At 34.0% G+C, this 20,267-nt stretch overlaps 1 protein-coding gene across 2 annotated transcripts in view; it reads left to right on the top strand.

Moving 5' to 3' along the window:
- The window catches only part of NEGR1 (neuronal growth regulator 1), a 909,782-nt gene that overhangs the window by 362,987 nt on the left and 526,528 nt on the right, over positions 1–20,267 (top strand). The gene's annotated exons all lie outside the window — the stretch shown is intronic.

Below are 20,267 nucleotides of genomic sequence, written 5' to 3'. Positions count from 1 at the left end.
AAAAACAAAAGGGACTCACATTAAAGATGTGTATCATGATCTGTGCCATTGCTGTCCTACAGCTCAGGTTTGGATAGTTTAACAAACATTACTCTCATAACTTCCAGTGCTAAACTGTTTTGGGAAAAGTCAATGCAGATGTATAAATCAGGAAACTAATAAACTTTCTTCATTTAGTGCTAAAGCAGAAGACTGGTCTGGAGCAACTCACAAATGGCTGATACTGCTTCTTTTGGGAGAGTAAAGACTTGGTCTCTATTCACGGTCCCTGGAGTAACAACAAGTCAGCGAACAAACAATTTGGAAGGTTATGTAAGATTCAGGTGTATAAGTGAATAGAGCCTTTCGCTGTTTCTTCTTTTGTTCTGTAGGGAGGCCTGCTTAAGCTTTGGTGGTCAAGGCTGCCTTCAGGGAATTTGCAATCTGTTGTGTCAGATGATTTCAGAGCCCTGAGTTCACTGCCATTTATATCTGTAGGCTAGGAAAGGAACAATATTAATATTCAAGAATTTATCCACTACTATATAAGGGAATTACTTTCATTACAATATTTTTTTTCCTCCTGTTCTGTTACTGTGCTCTTGGGCCCAGGCAAGATCTGACCATAGCCTAACAAAAAAATTTTTTTTTTTTTTTTTGGTTTCCTGGTCTCATTTAGACAATTTTCTGTAATATACTAGGACAAGAAAGGCTGCTCAGTGACATATGGGTAAATTGAAAGATACTTTAGAAAATTAGAGTTTTGTAATAGTCTGGAGAGTATGGTAGAAAGGGCAAGGAATTTGGATTCAGTTGGACCATCAATTCAAATCCCTGCTCTTACTATTTCTAGTTTGTAACTTAAGACTATTAATTTCCTTAAGACTCATCTTATTCTTCTGTAAAATATAGCAACAGCAGCAATTTTATAAAGTACTTTTGAATGTTAGATTAGTGTTTAGAATATCACAAATGATGAAAAGATTGTAATCTTTATTTGATCATTTACTATCTATGATTGACAACTACAAGATTGCAATACTTTTTTATTAGGATCGTATTATTGCACTGTGTATTTTCAGCAATGTTCTTATATGAATTTTTGTTTTTAATATCTTTGTTCCTCCAATTTCCTTTTTGGAAGTAAGAAAAGCATAGGTTGTTGAAAATGATGATTATTCCAGCTCTTCCCTCATCTTCAATTTAGTGTTCATTAATTTTGAGGTTATTATCTACGTGAATTATCCCAGTAATTGCTTAGGTCAGAGAGATTTTTTAAGTCTTCCATTTTATTTAGGCTTATATCCAACCAACTTTAAAATAACCTCATTCAATTTTTCAAAACCTGAATTTATGAACTGTAGTGCATGGTGTCTCAGGAAGATAGAGAATTTGGATTCATGATAATCAGTATACAGTAAATCAATTTATGTGAAAGCCCTTTTTCTTAAAGAAAGTAATTTCTTCCTTCCTTGGTTTGTCTTTGTTCTCCAAATATACCCAGTACAGCTGGCTATAAAATAACCATTTTTGATTTCTACAAGCAAGAAGCAGGGAGGAACATAAAAGTTTAAGGGTTAAAAATACCCCTCCACACATACTAATTGAAAATGTAATTATGAGGAGGAAATAAACAATCTAAGTATTATTATTTTTTAAGGTGCTAAATGAGTAAGAAACAGTGTCGTAATTTGGTCCTACATCCATACATTTAAAATTATCTAAATAAGTTAAATAAGATGGAAATAAAGGATCCAGTAATTATATTACTTTAAGGAGAGAAATATTGATTAGATGCTAAAGAAACTTGAATATAAAAATGTTAGTTGACTGAAGGCAGACTTTGAATAAAATTTTTAAAATAAAATTGTTGGCAATTAAATGATGCTTGCTAGCTCAACAATAACCAAATAGGGAGTTTGTGTTTTATAGTTTCAAAGGCTTGAGGATGCACAAGATCATCTATTTGGTCAGTTTTATCTCTAATTAAAGCCTACTGTATATAAGTAGTAAACTAAAGGATGAATATTTAGAGACATTAAAATGAAATGAGATTGAAAAGGAGGAAGATTGGGAAAGCTATTAAGAGTTCTCATTTTACATAAATCTAGTTCTTATAAAAAAAATATGATTGAGCACTGATGAAACTATAGTTTTCTGTTTATCCTCCTCTCCAATAAAACCTCTTAAAAGGCTTACATCCTTACATCATCACTACTCTACTGAAACTGCTCTCAGTGATGTCACTGAGAAATGATCTTCAAGGTAATGATGTATTTATCAATTCCTCTTTGACTTCATAGTGTTAGACAATAAAGAACATTCATGTTCAAATATGTTTTTTCCTACTATTCTCAATACCAAAATATGCAAGATCTCTTAAGTTTCTGTCCTTTAAACTCCTCTTTATTCATATAGGTCCCATAGCATGATCAAACCCACATAAATTATAAAAAAAATCCAAATATGTCTCTTTCCTAATGAGTGCATTTATAGTCATTTATTGACCATCTCCTCTTGGCGATGTCATCAGTGCCTTAAATGCAATATGTTAAAAGAAAGTAATTATTATCTCTGCCCTTAAGCCAAGTCCTTTTTCTAATTTCACTAGACTTAAATAGTACTTGTATTTTTCGAGATATCTAAGTGCAAACAATTAGAAACAATGTCATCTGTTTGGTCTTGCTTTTTTACTAGATCCCTTATCTCTTTCAAGACTAAAAATTCCACCTTGACTATGACTCTCCCAACTATTTTTTCCTTTAAATTTTCTTTGTTGACAAGCCAATCAAGTCTGTCATAATTTCAGGCTAAGATCATAGCTTCTAACTAAATATTCTGCCTGTTTTAAGAATCCTCATTTCAATTCAGACTACACAAGGAGGATTTATGCTTTCCTTCTTTTATCCTCTCTTTGGACTTTTTACCTATGTGCATTATACTACCTATCACAGTATATCATTTTGTTCTATTTACCCCTGTGTCTCCTTACTATTCTGAGAATTTCTGGAATTTCTGGGACCGTATATTTCCAACTCAGTATCCCTAGCCAATAGGGCAGTGCTGAAAACAAGTAGGGAGCTTAATAGCTTCTTGTGGAAAATAATCCCTGGATGAATGAAGGGAACATTTAAAGTACTGCTGTTTTCTGATTCTCCTACCTTGGGGAAATTATTAATACCTCTGGAGCCTCTTTTTTCAGTATATAAAAGGGGTAATAACATATTTCAGATGGTTATTATGAAAATTATATTATACAGTATATATGAAATCACTTAGCTTACTATCCAGTTCATAGGGTATGCTAAAAAAAAAAAAAAAAAGCTCTCCTCCCTAACTCCTTCAAAAATATCCCTTATCTACTCTAAAATATCTTTATTGCCTACTGAAATTGTTCCAAAATTCACAGGTCAGCATCTGAAATTATCTTTCACCTCCAGATGAATTTTGGAACCATATTCCCCACTTCTCTCCTACACTCCTACTTAATCATATCAGATTGCATGCTATACTGCAACCTCATTCCCTATTCTGTACCTCTTTACCTGTGCTTCTCTTCTTCTCTCCTTCTGTGAACTGTTCTGTTGACAGCTCTTATTCATCCCCCTATCTAACTCTCTAAATGATTCTTGTCTATAAAGAGCCGTCTCACATCCCTGTTTCTCTAGGTGCTTTCCTAATTCTTCTACTGTGGTGAGTTATGATTGCTACTTTCTTGAAGTTCTGTAAACAATTAAGTAGCTTATAGCACTTCTATCACATCTGTCATGGTGTAAATATTTTGCATATCCTCCATTGTTGATTGTAAGCTTATCTAAAACAAGGAAATAGTTTTTGCCTTTTAATTTATTGAGGGAATTGAAATGGGAATTGACTCAGACTCTATCTCAAAATAAAAATCTTGAATTCATTTTGAAGTTTGGTTATTTCTCAGTAAGATTAGACAGGTATGTCTCAGTTTCACCTTGTTTTCTGTTTAAATACAAAGTGGAGTTTAATTAGTTGTAATATTAGTGATTTGCCTGCTATAGCTGCCTGCCCATTAATAGCTGATTTGAATGACCAACTTATTTCACAAGGGTCACTGAGCATCTGTTAGATAATGATGACTTTCAGCCATTGCTAAAGATGAAAGACAAATGTTCCTCATTATTTATAAGACAATTTGGAGTTTGGCAAAAATAAAACGTATACTTTGCCAGAAATTGTTTCCTTTAATTATTGCACTGGTGTGTGTTTCAAAGGAAATTTAATCCATTCACTTGCTTGTAATTCGGTAAAATGTCACTTTAAAATCTATTAGCTCTCCATAAAGTCCTATATTTATTTTATAACGCGTCTTTTTTTCTTTTGTGCTAAGTACATAAAAAATAAAGTGAGCCATTAAAGAATTGTGCAGTGTTGATTTGAAATCCCGGAAACATACATATGATAAACTAGTACTTTAGAGAAAACAAAAAGAAAGATATGATAGCTTCTTTCAAAGGCTCATAATTAGAGAGTCCGATTAGAGAGAGAGAGAAAAGATGTATGTGTGTATATAGTATGACATCCATGAAGTCCTTTTGAATAAGAACTGAGTCATGAATTAAGGAGCTCAGTAGACAAGCAAGCCAGGAAACAACAGTCCTGTGTGTTCAGTATTGATTGCAAAGACAACTGTGAAATGTTGGTAACAGAAGAAAAGCTGAAGAAAGTGTGGCTATATTTCTAACATGATTTTTACAAGGCAGTTTGCACTTAACTAACTTGCTGAGATGCTTGAAAATAATGTATTGTGAAAGATAAGAAAAGTGGATATTGTACACTTCGATTTTCATAAAAGATTTTGACAGCCTTACGTGGGAGATTAATGGCTAAGGTAGAGAATTGTAGAGTAAATGCTACGGAGTTTCTTACATAGGAAACCATTTCAAGAATAAAACAGGGTCTTCGAGGGTGAAAATATTTCAAGTAAAAAAAGAATTTCAAATGTAGCAACCCTGGGACTTCCCTGGTGGTCCAGTGGTTAAGAATCCACCTTCCAATGCAGGGGGCGTGGGTTCGACCCCTGGTCAGAGAACTAAGATCCCACATGCCAGGGCAACTAACCCTATGCACTCTAGAGCCCGTGTGCCACAACTAGAGAGCCCGGGCACTGCAACTACTGAACCCGCCTGCCACAACGAAAGATCCCGCATACCACAACTAGGACCCGACATAGCCAAATAAATATTTTAAAAAATGTAGCAATACTTAAAATTACTGGGGGCCCTGCACTTTAAATTTCTAATTTAAAAAGCACTCAAGTTCCATTCTTCTTCTTTTCCATCTCTAATTCATTATGACCATATGTTTATCATGTTTAATTACATTCCACAAATATGTAATATGCTAACTACAAGCTATACTAAAAGCAATTGCTAGTGTGTTCAGCAAGAAAATGCAGATACGTTTAAGGACAGTGGGTGAAAAATTTATCCTTTACTGAGAAATGAAAGAATTACCGTAGGAGGAACCTAAAGTTGGAAGTCCAAAGTAAATGACATAAACAATGATAAACAAGAACATGTTTGTAGATCATCAAATAAAAATTTAAAGACCTATCTTTGTATGTGTAAGGATAACAGTTAAAAATATTATATTGCTCCAATCAAATTAAGACCAAATGAGTAAGTTTCTCATGTTTAACAAAATATTTGTTCATTTACTGAGTTTTCTTTATGCCTCCTCCTTACTCACTATTTATCTACTTAACCCAGCCCTTGAGCTTTTTTCACATGTCCAGAAATTTAGGAAAGAAAATACCATGATGTGAGTGGCTTCCATTTGTATTTTCTGAGACAAATAGGAGTTTGTTCTACTTTCAGTGCATCAAACTTAGAATTTGGCCTATGTAATTTTTATAGTTAAATGAACAGCAGGTAAAAACAACTTTGTAGACAGTGGGCATTCCTGTTTGTTCCAAATGATATATTCCATTTTGGAACCATAGAGGAAATCCAGAGATTCATGTGTGTGTTTTAATTTAGAATAATCTGGAACAAAAGCTCTAAAATACAGTGGGAGTAGGGTGAATGCCAGTGCTACCTCTTCTACTAAACCTGCTCTGACCTAGTCCCACCCTTTTCTGTGTCCAGAAGAATTTGATTTCTTCTCTTTTATAAAACATTTGCACAATATCTTATTTCAATTCCTCATATTATTCAAAATACATTTTTTTAAAGCACCAACTATGTAACAGACATTGTGCTCATTACTGGTCATCATAGTGAATAAGTCAACCAGGGTCCTTTACAGTTTAGCAGGGGTGATACAATTAAGCAAGGGATTTTGCAGTGCAGGGTAATAAAGCAAGGTAGTTAACATGATGGGGGAAATGCAAGCTTTAGGAAAGGTCCATTAAGCTGTCTAGGGGCTTGGAGCAGAGATTTCACAGAGGGCTTTCCAAAGAAATGACATCCAAGGTGAGGTATTTAGGTCTTGTCACCTGGAACATTTCAGTTAATCTTCCCAAAATAGCTTCTTTAAGTACATATTACTATCCTCATTTTAAAGAATCAAATGTGAAGGCTTAGACAAATTAAGTAGTGCCCAAATTCCTAGGGCTAGTTAGTGTCAATAAGAATTGTGATTCAACTCCATGTTGTTCTGAATTCAAGGTAAAACTATCTTGGAGAAACCATATCAGTATTTTTCCCAGATTTCAATTCATCTGTTTTTAGAGAACATTATAATGATGGTTTCCTTTTTTACTCTTCAAGTTTGCTTTTTATAGTGACTCAAGGAAGTAGTGACAAATATCACAGAATTCTGACCTTGGGAGATGATTCAGTCACGGAGATAGGAAAATATGCAGCAGTCTAGTAAGGAGAGATCCAGTCAGAAAGTCATGGCTGAAATTTCAGCTTTTCCTAAATCACAGTGGAATTTTACATCCCTCGGAGGCACATGCTTTCCTGAGTCAGCCAGGCACTGAGATATGACAGGTCCAGCTGTCCACTAGATGCTACTACTGGATGGATCCTCTAGCAAGAGAAGCATTAATATTTAGAGAGATTCTGGTACTTTCTGTAAGAAAGAGCTCAGATGAAATTAATATAAATTATATGTTGGTTACATATTCAGATTTTGCCATTGTTTACTATTCTTTTAATTATAAGTATTCATTTTTACTTCTTGTGCATTTTTACACTGAATGTGTCTCTCCTCCCTTCTCTCACAACACACACACACAACTCTTGAAGCACACACATACCTCTTGAAGCAACAAAGGTTTAACAATAATGAAAGAATTGATCACAGAGAAAAGTACATTTTAGATTTCTGGAAAAGAAAAGAAACCCAAAAGACTACCAACACGTATATTTAAAATACACAGGTATTAGCTAAAAATTTTCAAGTGTATTTTAATATTGAGTAAACAAAAAAAGAATAATTAAGCTCTGGACATTTAGCAAAATTAAGATATTATTATCAGCATTTTTAAAAGACTAGCTAAATATTTTTAATTTACTGATGAATAGATGATTATCATGCAGCCTGGCTCAGATTTCCAGCAACATTAACATACACTTTAAACATACACTTGAAATAGAAGGAATTCAGACTTTTTAAGCGATTATTCAACAAGCCCATGTTGTTCATGAAGAATGTCTTTGGGACAGTACAGGCAATATGAAAACTAATATTCTAATAATTCTCACATAGATTCAGTTGTCTATATTCCCTACCCCTAGGTAATAGAAGCTGAAGGTTGAAAAGGAGAAAAAATAGAGGCAAATAATGCTGATAGCTTTAAATAAAGAGTTAAATAGCTTAACAGTAGAAAAAGATACAAAACACTGCATTTCAGATATCAAAAATTTTCCAACTGTGGTATAAATGCCCTAAAGATATACGATGACTTTCAAAGGCCTGTGCAGGAACAGATAATTTTTTAAAATTTCTTGACATACATTTTCATATGTTTTCTTTCCTAAAATTGACCTGCCTGAGAGTGTAGGTCTGTGGTTGAATTGCTTCCAGTTCCTACCTCTTACTTTTACATTCATCTTTCACTAAATCTCTCAAACATACAGAATCATAGCATGGAGCATAGTCCAAAGTGTAAAACCCACAGGAAATGAAACAAAGAGACTATATAAAATGTTGGTGTTCTCTAGGCCCATCCATGTTGCTGCAAATGGCGTTATTTCATTCTTTTTATGGCTGAGTAATATTCCACTGTATATATGCATGTACCACTTCTCTACCCATTCCACTGTCAATGGACGTTTAGGTTGCTTCCATGTCTTGGTTATTGTAAATAGTGCTGAAGTGAACATTGGGGTGCATGTATCTTTTCGAATTAGAGTTTTCTCCAGATATATGCCCAGGAGAAGGATTGCTGGATGATTAGGTAACTCTGTTTTTAGTTTTCCAAGGAACCTCCATACTGTTCTCCATAGTGGCTGCACTGATTTACATTCCCACCAGCAGTGTAGGAGGGTTCCACATGGATATTTGTTGTAAGGCCACTCCTAACCCAGAAATATCCTAGCTCTAGGAACCATTCACTCTCTCATTGGCCATAAGATATCTCATTGTCCTTGGAAAAAATGCAAATTCTCATATAATGGGCCATAAAGCCTTACATGATCTGATCCCTGCATTTTTTTTTATCTTGAGAGAGAAGAATAGAGCTAGAAGAATCAGACTCCCTGACTTCAGACACTACTACAAAGCTACAGTAATCAAAACAGTATGGTACTGGCACAAAGCCAGACTTATAGATTAATGGAGTAGGATAGAAAGATAAACCCAGAAATAAACCCACACACTTATGGTCAATTAATCTACAACAAAGGAGGCAAGAATATACAATAGAGAAAAGACAGTCTCTTCAATAAGTGGTGCTGGGAAAACTGGAAAGCTATGTGTGAAATAATGAAATTAGAAGTTTCTCTAACACCATACACAAAAAATAAACTTGAAATGTATTAAAGACTTAAATGTAAGACTGGATACTATAAAACTCTTAGAGGAAAACATAGGCAGAACACTCTTTGACATAAATCTTAGCAATATCTTTTTGGATCCACCTCCTAGAGTAATGAAAATAAAAACAAAAATAAACAAATGGGACCTAATGAAACTTAAAAGCTTCTGCACAGCAAAGGAAACCATAAACAAAATGAAAATACAACCTACAGATTGGGAGAATATATTTGCAAGTGATGCAACTGACAATGGATTAATCTCCAAAATATACAAATGGCTCATGCAGCTCAATATCAAAAAACAAACAACCCAATCCAAAAATAGGCAGAAGACCTAAATAGACATTTCTCCAAAGAAGACATACAGATGGCCAACAAACACATGAAAAGATGCTCAACACCACTAATTACTAGAGAAATGCAAATCAAAACTACAATGAGGTATCACCTCACACCAGAGGTCAGAAAGGCCATCATCAAAAAATCTACAAACAGTAAATGCTGGAGAGGGTGTGGAGGAAAGGGAAGCTTCTTACACTGTTGGTGGGAATGTAAATTGGTACAGCAACTATGAAGAACAGTATGGAGGTTCCTTAAAAAAATATAAATAGAGTTACCACATATCCACTCCTGAGCATATATCTGGATAAAACCATAATTCAAAAAGATACATGCACCCCAATGTTCATTGCAGCAGTATTTACAATAACTAAGATATGGAAGCAAGCTGAATGTCCATCCACAGTGGAATGGATAAAGAAGACATGGTACATATATACGATGAAATATTACTCTTTGGCCATAAAGAAGAATGAAATAATGCCATTTACAGCAATATGGGTGGGCCTAGAGAGTGTCATACTAAGTGAATTAAGTCAGACAGAGAAAGACAAATATCGTATGATATCACTTATATGTGGAATACAAAAAGATGATACTGATGAACGTGTTTACAAAGCAGAAACAGACTCAGACTTTGAAAACAAACTTATGGTTACCAAAGTGGGAAGGTGTGTGTGGAGGGAATGAATTAGGAGTTTGGGACTGACATATACACACTACTATATATGGGATATATGGTCAACAAGGACCTACTATATAGCACAGGGAACTCCACTCAATATTCTGTAATAACATATATAGGAAGAGAATCTAAAAATGAATGGATATATGGGTAACTGAATCACTTTGCTGAAACTAACACAACATTGTAAATAACTATACTCCAATATAAAATAAAGATTAACTTAAAAAATAAAATAAAATAAAATATTGGTGTTGATTTTGATATAACGAATAATTCTAGAGTCTGCTAAATTCTACTGCAATTTAGGCAGTTTCAAATTTTCTTTCAACACATCTACATGAACATCTACATGAAGGTATAATAGAGTTATAAAAGATATTGGGAATGTTTTTGATGATAGATTACTGTAATCATATCATTCTGACGGAGTTAAAAAATTGAGTGGTGTTGCTATAACAGGATTCTTTCTATCATAGTTTGATTTAAGAAAACAAGGTTCCGTAGAATTGATTCTAAACTCTATTTCACGTGAGCAAATAGCATCCTTATTTGCACAAGAAGGTTTTTTGCATGTGTCTAGATAAAGACACCTCATTAAGACATCCATTATTATCTATGTAAAGCAATAAAAAAGTTCAATATTTATCAAAATGTATGATATATATGATTTAATCAGTTGTATACTATTAATGATTGTAAAAATAAATTCCTCCATAATATTTTTTATACTTAGATCCTTCCAGTCATAAGAATTTTTATACTCAATTTACATATTTAATTTTACTACAGAGAAGATAAGGTATCAAAAGATTTTAATTTTTAAAAAATTTAGATTAGAATCAAATTATATAGCACAAGTGGAACAAAAATATGAGTTTGAGGAGAAAGAGCAACAATGTAGCATTTTTTTAAAAAACAGATCTTGTTCATCTTTTAAAAAAAATGACTGATAGTGAATATCAAATCACTATGTTATTTAGATTTTCTTGGATGCATTTAAAAGTGAGAATTAACACATTTAAAAGTGAGGATTAACAGTTTTATCTTAAAATATCCATGTTTATAGTAATCAGAAATTATAATTTTTGCAAAGACCTTAGCTTACAAAAAAATTTTTAGGGCTTCCCTGGTGGTGCAGTGGTTGAGAGTTCGCCTGCCGATACAGGGGACACGGGTTTGTGCCCCGGTCCGGTCCGGGAAGATGCCACATGCCGCGGAGCGGCTGGGCCCGTGAGCCATGGCCGCTGAGCCTGCGCGTCCGGAGCCTGTGCTCTGCAACGGGAGAGGCCACAACAGTGAGAGGCCCGCGTACCGCAAAAAAGAAAAAAAAAAAAAAAAAAAAAATTAGGTGACAATTTAAAAACATGCAATAGTTTACATAGAACCTATTAGTTTCTATTTAGTTTATATAGAAAATCATTTTATGGACCGTAAAAGCAAAAAGAAAACAATTGCTCACCTTAACTTCATCTCGCTGAGTTTGAGAAGATCACTGTGCTCATGCAATCTGCAAATAGAGATTCATAATCATGTCCTAGAGTTATGAGGAAAATTAACTCATAAAACCTTAAAATAATTACAAAGTATTTTCATGTATATTTTTCCTTATAACTTTATAAATCTATCTGCCATGCAGAGTCTCATTTAATCTTATACCAAAATAGGAATTAGTACAAGTGGTGCTATCTCCATTTTGCAAATACGTGAGTAAGGCTTTAATAGAGTTATTTTAATTGAGTCCAGTTACTTGCCCAAAACAATTGCTAGTAAACCAGGGACTTGGTATCTAAACTTAAGTTTTGAGTGTCAATATAACTTTAAAAAAAGGCAGTAACACTGAAACTCTCTTTTTTTTAACATGCTCTGCCTATAAGAGAAGGAAGTACAATAAAAAATAATCTTTTCTGGAAGTTCAAGGAAGGTAAAATAGGAGAAGTACTTTAAGGTATGACATTCATTTATCTGCAAAATTATTTCTTGTAAACCAGCCCTGGGCTATGACAATGTAGATAACTAACACTTTGCTCTATCAAGCCAGGCTCTATGAATGCCTTTTTTTTTCCTCCTTCAAATTATATTTTATAGCACAAAGGGATTTTGGTCATTGATGATGGTGGTAGTTTGTTTTGTTTTAAATATCAAGTTAACCATAGGAAGGTGGATTGAAAATAATTATCCTTAATTACATACTTACCATGTATCTGGCTCCATCCTGAGCACATTTAACAAACAAATCCTCATTACAATCTTATCAAATAAATAATATTACTAATCCCATTTTACAGGTGAGAAAACTAAGGTAAATTAATTTGCCCCAGGTTCCACTGCTAGTGCACAAGAAAGGTAACATTTGAACTCCAATATTAACTATAATTGATCACTACATTATGCTGCTTCTCAAGGACAAATAATTTGTCCCTGTGATCTAACAAAAACTTAAATATGACACTATTTTTAACTTTTAGCATATTTTGAGAAAATATAATCAGTTTAAATTTGTTTGCAGGAAGCAGATGAGAAAAAAACTACATTTTTTTTCCCTCTGGGATACGTTCTCTAATTTGTATTTTAAGGCATATCTCATATTGAAATATGGCTTAGTTTTCTCAAGAGAGGACAGGTAAATATGGATTAATGGCTACTTTAGTTAATGATCACAAGGCTGGTTTTAATTAATTGTGCTATGTAGCCATTCTTTATTCATAAAGTAAAATTTGTGCTCAGAATACCTTTTATTAGAAAAAAGGCAAGAAGAAAAATCCATCGGTGACCAGTAGAAAGTTTAAAGGTCAACATTAAGCAGAGAGAGAAAGAGGAAATAATTATTTTTGTTTTTTAAATATCTGTATTTACTGATGCTGTAAAGTGGCATATACTTAATTAATTTGACAAAATAGTTGAGTTTAGAACATTTCTGTATAGCCATTTGCTGTTTCTTATTTTATCATCTGTATTTATATGCAAATAGAATACTTTCCAAATGATTTAAACACAAAGATGTTTACTGGAAGGAAGTAAGTGTTTGATGGAAGGGAGTAGAATTGCTGATATTGTTTTTGGTACAGGATTCCATGTGGTTTTTTTCCTTGTTTTAAGAGTGAGGTGTCTGTATCTAGCTCCATCCCTAAGAAGATGGGATAAAGAGGCTTGCCTGGAGCCTAGAGCACTATCTCTTCACTTCTTTGGACCTGGCTGCATTCTTCTGCTCTGATATTGCTGTTTTAAACACCTCCTGCATGCATTCTGAATGTAGTGTTCATTCCCTTTATAGCTCCTGAGGAGAAAGTCCAACTTCTCCAGGAAGCATCTGCCAGGGAGATAGCACTGCAGACAGAATTCTCCCCACAGCGGTTCAGAGGCCCTGCCAGTTAACAAAAATCTTGAAGCCCTTACAGATCCAAATATCTCACATTTAAGTCCATGTGGGAGAAAGCAAGTGGTTTAGTTGAATTTAAAAAGTAGAAATGACAAAGAAATTTCCAGTTTGATTCCTGAGTAAGGCCATTTGAACAGAGCTAGTCTTAAACTAACTTTTCAAATATGTAACTCCTCTTCCTTTTTACATTCTCTGCCTCATTTATCCATCCTGAATTCATGCATGCACCATTTTTAATGTAGAGATAATAAGACCTACCTACCTCTCAAAATGCTTTTGTGAGTGTTAAATGAGATCATATATGAAAGTATTTTCCATACCACTTAACCCATAGTCAGTATTCAGCAAATGGAATTTCTTATTATTATCAAGACAAGACGATCATAATTAGACTTTAGTAATAGGCCAAAAATGTCAGTACGTTGCACAAAGACTTTCCTACTTTCTTTAGTCAATATATAGGCTTTTTTTCACTCTATCCATGCTTATTTTACTTAATAAATGTTAATTCATATGTTGAGTGATTTACAAATAATGTATTGAAACACCCTAAAAGTAAAAATTCCTTGGCATTGCCTCTTCTAAACATGGTCAGACAGGCTAAAGTGGAAGCTTGACTTAAATGAGACAATGAAAAGAAAAAGATAAAGCAATTTGTAGTATTATAGAAAAGCATGGTTTGATTATCAGTTAAAATGAGTGATTTAAATGTCTGGAATTTAGAGATTAATCCCAAACCAAATTTTGATTATTTCTTAGGCATTTAATATGTTGGGTTTTATATACGTATATATACACATACATGTATATATGTATATATATACATATTATATATATATGTTTTAAAAAATACATACACTATAAATTTTGCATTAAAATAAGACTTAAAGGTATGAATTAATACCATTGCCTGATCACATTAAAGTTCACTTCTTTCATTAATTAGGTATAGAATGTATGAAAAAGCAATAAAAAAAATTTTTTAAAAGCTTTATTATTTTCAGTGTTCTTTTCTCTGTTTTACAATATCAAAAATACGTATGTTTGAGAATTTGCTGTTATAATTACATAGTAGCTCATAACTTTCAATCTCTTATCCAAGACATTTTTAATATAGCTTTATTATTACAAAGATGTACTAGAGTAAAATGTATAGAAAATCAATTTCTTTCTCTTACAAAATAAGAAATCAACGTTATTTGGGTTTTTTTGTTTGTTTTTTCTGTTTTTTTTTTGTCTGTGTGTGCTACCATGTAAAAAGTAAAATGTGCTGGGCTTCCCTGGTGGTGCGGTAGTTGAGAATCTGCCTGCCAATGCAGGGGACATGGGTTCAAGCCCTGGTCTGGGAAGATCCCACATACCGCAGAGCAACTGGGCCCGTGAGCCACAATTACTGAGCCTGCACGTCTGGAGCCTGTGCTACTCAACAAGAGAGGTTGCAATAGAGAGAGGCCCGCATACCACTGTGAAGAGTGGCCCCCGCTTGCCACAACTAGAGAAAGCCCTTGCACAGAAACGAAGACCCAACACAGCCATAAATTAATAAATTAATAATTTTTTTAAAAAAAGTAAAATGTGCCCAACATGGCATATTTCCCATTCTAAAAATAAATGTACATGTGTCATTAATATTACTTACATACTTATGCCTGGAGGTTTAATGAAGTTATGTCATAATAAGGTTATTATGATGCATTACAAATTTCTATAAGCAAGTCATATGTTACATAACCTCTCTGTACCTCACTTCCTTCGCTGTAAAATCGGCAAAATGATAACTTGACGGTACCTATCACAAAGGGTTGTTGTGAAGATTGAATGAGAAATAGATACCATGTGCTTAGAACAGTATCTGGCAGATAGTAATGTTAGTATATATATTATTATCTACAAAATAGTATTGAACTGTTACCTGCAGAAGTGCATTTCTCACTTAGAAATCTCTTTAAATATATTTTGAAATATAATTTTCACCATCTATAAGGGTGAGTGCTTCATTAAATAAGTTCATTAGACAAATTGATGATTCTTTGAAAATCCACAATTTGAAATCCAAATTATGGATTTCCCTTGACAAAGTCATGCATGCCCTACACTTGCCAAAATAGAAAGATAATAGGAAGTATTTCACCCATAATATTATATATAAAGATATTATTGTCTAGTAAATACTACATGTTATGTAATATACATGTATACATGTATGTTTATAATTATCTGTATCCATATTCATATCTATACCCATATCAATATTTATTATATTATCCAAGGAATAACTGGCATGAAAGACATTAAGAAGAGAACAACCTTAAAAACAAAGGCAAGTGGGTGAGGAGATAGAATTTGTTCTGTTCTATTTAATCTCTACTTTACTTTTCTTACCTCATATTGGCCTTGAAACCAGGATATCAAAGCTCTCTTTGTATGCAGAATTAGCATGGAGGTTGTATGATGTTCTGAATTTTTTAATTTTTTCTGTGTGCTTTTGAAAGTTCTTCTGTCAAATTTAGAACTTTGTGATATGATGAAAAGACAGCTGTGAAGGTAGCTGGCCAATCCCTTCATAGGTAGATCATTTTCACATGGTTTAGCTTTGATTCCAAGGGAAATTGTACTTTTCTTCTCTTATTAGTTAGTACCTTTAATAGGGGCTTTCATTAATCAACACGTCTTGAGAAAAGCTGGTCTTTCTCCATCGAGCGGAATAAACCCTGCTGTGTGGGGTAATGGTAATGGCGCTAAGGCTTATGTTTTTGGAATGTGTTACAGGGAACTTAGAGATATGAAAGGAAAAAATCATTCTTCAGCAGCCACAGACTTAATTTCTTAATCGAGTTTAAAAAATAATAAATAACCAAATATGCTAATTTCCACTAAGCTCTCTGATGTCCACCTTTCAGATTTAATCACCACAGGAGATAGTGTCACAGAGAGAGTCTGTTAGAATTACTCCAACATCATTTTGTTCAACTGGCACCTCACCAAGCGGGACTTTATACCCTCAAAATAAGGACCTGCCTGATACGTACAAATGTCATTTATAAAGGAGCTCCTTAAAAGATTTCAGAAGCAGCAGTGTCAGTCTTATTAGAAAAGCATTAACTATCTTAAGCCTGGGTTTAAATAAATAACAATCTTGAACAAAATGAAGTATTAAAGCTATTTTCTATACATTTTCCAACAACCAGATGTTTGGAACTATGTTACACAACATCCAGATGATTGAAAATTTAAGTGTTTGTCATGATATTTGTCTTGGTGTTAGCACAGCTTATGCTGAGGAGTATATTTTTGGAACTGCTTCAGTCATCTCCCTATAAAGTAGGTTGTCTAGAAGATTTTTTTCAGTGGGGGGGGAAAAACTTTCAAAAAAAGCTGTGCCATACTCAATTAAAGGATATATTCATTATTAAACATTTTATTCAGATTATTTCATTATCTAGACTTCAAAGGGATCCTAACATCACTAGCTGTTAAAACGTTCTATTTGGAAGTCCAGAGATGAAAAATGAACCAAGTTTTTGACCCGAGAACTATTGCTTCATCCTACTCTCATCAGTGATCTGATCATCTTTGCTTTACCAACCTCTCTCTCACACATTAATTTCTCCATCCTAAACAGGAGAACCCCTCACATTTGCTACTGTGTAACTTTGCTACTGTGTAATATATTATGCAGACCTCTCGGGGAGGAGAGTTCCAGGCAGAAGAAGCAGTAAGAAATGCCAACTTCCTGGGGCAAGAGCAAGTGTGATTTGTTGGAAGCACAGCTGGAGGCCCAGAGTCTAGAGCAGAGTAAATGGGAAAGAGTGGGAACTGACAATGTCAGAGAAGCATCAAGGGGCCAGATTACATAGGACGATTGGTCACTATAGGGATTAAGAATTTTTCTTATGAGTGAAATAGGAAGGCTTAGAGTTGTCGATGATCTGATTTAAACTCTAAAGTTCATTCTGTTTATTGTGGGGAGAACAAGGTCAAGGGCAGAAGCCAGAGACCCTCAGACAATTATAATAATCCATTATAACAACAATTTAATTACTGTATTTTCACTTCCTGTTCTTTATGATGGTTCGTCATGAATATAATTTATCATCCTTGCTAAATTATAAATTCTGTGTGGGCAAGGATTCCAACAGATTATATCTTTACACATTAGTGTTCTTCAACTAAAAATAAAAGTTTGATACCCAAAGAGTACAAGATGAAATTCTCACCACTTCTGTCCTTTTCCCACCCTCCCGCTCCCCTCTATCATACCCTAAATACTTTCCTTCTTTCCAGAATTTCTTCTTAATACAGCATACACATATCTAGCAGTACCTCTTTGTGTACATGAAAAAAACAAAAACAAAACAGGGGGGAAGTGGAGAACAAAGAGGAGATAGATAGATAGGAGACAAAGTCCTTTTTCTCAAGGAATCGTATGTGTATATGCCTATTTCATATATTTTACATAATCATCTTATAGTTGAGCTTAAAACTACATATAGTATGTATAAGTATCTTATGTTTTTATAAAAATAGAAAGTCATTCCTAGGCCTTGCTATTCACAATTTGTAAAATTCCATATATGGTAATTTGAGTTATTTAGGTTCTACTTCAGTAGTGTAATCTGAGAATTGCTCTACAGAAGTCCAAGGAAATAATACCCCAATTTTCTTTTTTTCCCTGAGTCTCTTTCAAGGGTCTTCCTAATGTATGTCTTGAAAAGCTTTGGGTTGGGACCAATAATAATTATGGAAGATAGTTATCCAAGCCGAGGAGACACAAAGAGCCCCCCCCCCACCTTTTTTTTTTCATTTTTCTTAGTGAAGAAGTTAGAATCTCTTCTTCTGTGAAGGTCCCTGGCATGCCAGAACAGAGGAATAGTGCTTATGCTAAGATTACGAGTTAGAACCCAGATCAGGTCTATGAAAGCTCTAGTATCTAAATACTAGTTACTCGCTGTGGTCTTCCTGATACCGCCCCCCCAAATAAAGGTAAAGCTGCTGCTGTCTCTAGGGAAAGGGAAATGCCAGGCAGAGTGTTCTAAATCAGACTTTCATGGTAAAATATCCATTAATGATTAATTTTCTGCTTCCTTTAGAATAGGACAGGTTAAGCAGTTGGTCACATTCAATAAATAAGAAATTACTTGCAGTAATGTCTGCAACATTCTAATCATCTTCCCATTTCTGAAAACTATTTTAAAAGTCTTTGATCTGCATTACGGTGAAAATGACATTGAATGTGGAAATAGAAGCCTTGATTATGAATTCAACTTTGCCATCCACTAACAGTGTGACTTGGGCAAGTCATTTAACCACAAAATTCCATTTATATTCTGAGGATGAATTGAGCATAGCAATCTATACCTCACAGGGTTGTTATGAGCACCAGATAGGAAAAAGTGTGAAGGCCACAAATGCAGAGGTCACACAATAAACATTTGATGAACCCAGATATTAAATACAGACAGCGGAATTATCATAATCCTAGTAGTGGTATTTCAGTGTTCTATGCTATACCAGTACACATGTGATCTTGTGAAATGGGAACTATGTCCCCTGTATCTTCTTTCTGCATGTTATTAAGAATGACAATATACTATAATTGTTTAATTATGTCATTAAAGTGGGTTTTATTTTCTTCATTAAATACATCAGGAAAAGCTTTTCAATTAACAATGACCTTTATGACTTCTACTAGTTTGTATTCTGTAGATGCTGAAGCTGACTGCAAATTAGATTCTGTAATGTACCTTGTTCCTTATTTTTTCACCCACTGATTAGTTTGATACAGTTGGCAGCAGCCTACCCTGTTGCTTTCAGCTTGCAATTTTGTAGCAATCTCAAAACACTGTGTTCAATCCCCCAAGGTGTTCTGTAGAAATGCTGTCAAACTATTTCGGTGTATGTGTATTTTCATTCTGTAGCTGTGCTTTGTACTCATTTAAGAGAACCAGTCTTTAATTTGTATCAGAACGTTTTCAGGTTGAAACTTAGAATGCCAGTCCTCAGCAAAATCACTGATATATGACCACAGCCTTCTGTTCTAAATCTTGATATGACTGACTCCTATTAGATACAAAGCTATATTTTTAAATTTTGTTATAGAATACAACTCTGAATAAATGGCTTCAAATTTGGCCTTAAAATCTAATAGTAGTCATCATGCTTGCTATTATCATCTAGCTCTAGTTTACCTTTTCAATTTTGTCTCTCATCCCTCCTACCTTATATCCCATGCTTCTCTGTACTTCCTTAAAATGCCTGGCTGTTTCTCTCACCTTTCCCGGGAGTTATCTGCATATAGCACCTCTGTCTAGAACACCACATCTTCCACTCTTCATCTCTTTATCTCAGGCATTTTTCTATTCTAGAAAGCCTTTTTCTGTACTCACAACAACCTTTCTAAGTCAAGTAACCCTTGTTTGTCTCTCATGTACCTTGTGCCTGATTTCATAAAAATATTCTTCTTTCTGTATAGTATTAATTGGTTGGCTTAATTAGATTGTCCTCCTTAGTAGACTAAAAGTTTTGGAGAGCAAAGGCAATACCCTTTGAATCCATGAATAGTAGATGCTCCATACGTGTTTTTGTTGGATAAATGAATGCTTTCTGGAAAGCATTTCAGTTTATTGAAAAGACTGCAAGAATTTGTTACTAAAAGTATTATATTAGCCTTGCTACATTTAATTACAACAGCAATATTATCAGTGAAATGCAGTTCATAGTTTCAGTGTACGGGTCTACTGCTCTGCAAATGCAGGTAATTTTAAGAATAAACATGTATATGGTGCCATTCTGTGCTTTATGTATCTGGCACATTATATTCAGAATTGGATTGCGTTAAACCAGGCTAGCTCATGAACCTATTCTACTTCTTATAATTTCAAAGAAAGAAATGTGTTTTAATGTTGAAATTGTTATTTGAACTAAT

This window comes from Pseudorca crassidens, chromosome 2 (genome assembly GCF_039906515.1).
Source record: "Pseudorca crassidens isolate mPseCra1 chromosome 2, mPseCra1.hap1, whole genome shotgun sequence".
Classification (NCBI taxonomy): domain Eukaryota; kingdom Metazoa; phylum Chordata; class Mammalia; order Artiodactyla; family Delphinidae; genus Pseudorca; species Pseudorca crassidens.
The sequence above is the reverse complement of the archived record's forward strand: the minus strand, read 5'-3'. Positions and strand labels throughout refer to the sequence as shown.